Below are 1,299 nucleotides of genomic sequence, written 5' to 3'. Positions count from 1 at the left end.
ATATATCCCTCTATCCTATCCTCTATGTATCTATCCCTCTATCCTATCCTCTATGTATCTATCCCTCTATCCTATCGTCTATGTATATATCCCTCTATCCTATCCTCTATGTATATATCCCTCTATCCTATCCTCTATGTATCTATCCCTCTATCCTATCCTCTATGTATCTATCCCTCTATCCTATCCTCTATGTATATATCCCTCTATCCTATCCTCTATGTATATATCCCTCTATCCTATCCTCTATGTATCTATCCATCTATCCTATCCTCTATGTATATATCCCTCTATCCTATCCTCTATGTATCTATCCCTCTATCCTATCCTCTATGTATCTATCCCTCTATCCTATCCTCTATGTATCTATCCCTCTATCCTATCCTCTATGTATATATCCCTCTATCTTATCCTCTATGTATCTATCCCTCTATCCTATCCTCTATGTATATATCCCTCTATCCTATCCTCTATGTATATATACCTCTATCCTATCCTCTATGTATCTATCCCTCTATCCTATCCTCTACTCATCTATTCCTCTATCCTATACTTATCTCTACATCATATCCTCTATTTATCTCTCTATCCTATCTTCTATTTCTCTATTCCTCTATCCTATCCTCTACTTATCTCTACATCATATCCTCTATTTATGTCTCTATCCTGTCCTCTACTTATCTATCACTCTGTCCTATCCTCTTCTTATCTATCACTCTGTCCTATCCTCTACTTATCTATCACTCTGTCCTATCCTATCCTCCTCATTTTTTCTTTTCTCATACATCCAACCATTTCCAATGCTATGACTTGCTGGTTTAAAACCTCTGGCAAACCTTCACCCAATTAGCAGATTGGACACACTGTCCTATCATTGAGAATCTCCCTGTGGCTGATGTTCCTAATGTGCTTCCCAAATGGCACCATATCCCCTAAATAGTGTACTACTTTAGACCAGAGCCCTATTCCTTATATAGTGTACTACTTTAGACCAGAGTCATATCCCCTATATAGTGTACTACTTTAGACCAGAGTCCAACTCCCTATATAGTGTACTACTTTAGACCAGAGTCCAACTCCCTATTTAGTATACTACTTTAGACCAGAGCCATATCCCCTATGTACTTTAGATTAGAGTTTAATTCCCTATATAGTGTACTACTTTAGACCAGAGCCCTATTCCCTATATAGTGCACTACTTTAGACCAGAGCCATATTCCCTATATAGTGTACTACTTTAGACCAGAGCCATATTCCCCATATAGTGTACTACTTTAGACCAGAGCCCTATCCCCTATA

Source organism: Oncorhynchus masou, chromosome 9 (genome assembly GCF_036934945.1).
Source record: "Oncorhynchus masou masou isolate Uvic2021 chromosome 9, UVic_Omas_1.1, whole genome shotgun sequence".
NCBI classification, from domain to species: Eukaryota; Metazoa; Chordata; class Actinopteri; order Salmoniformes; family Salmonidae; genus Oncorhynchus; species Oncorhynchus masou.
Note: the sequence above shows the minus strand (reverse complement) of the source record.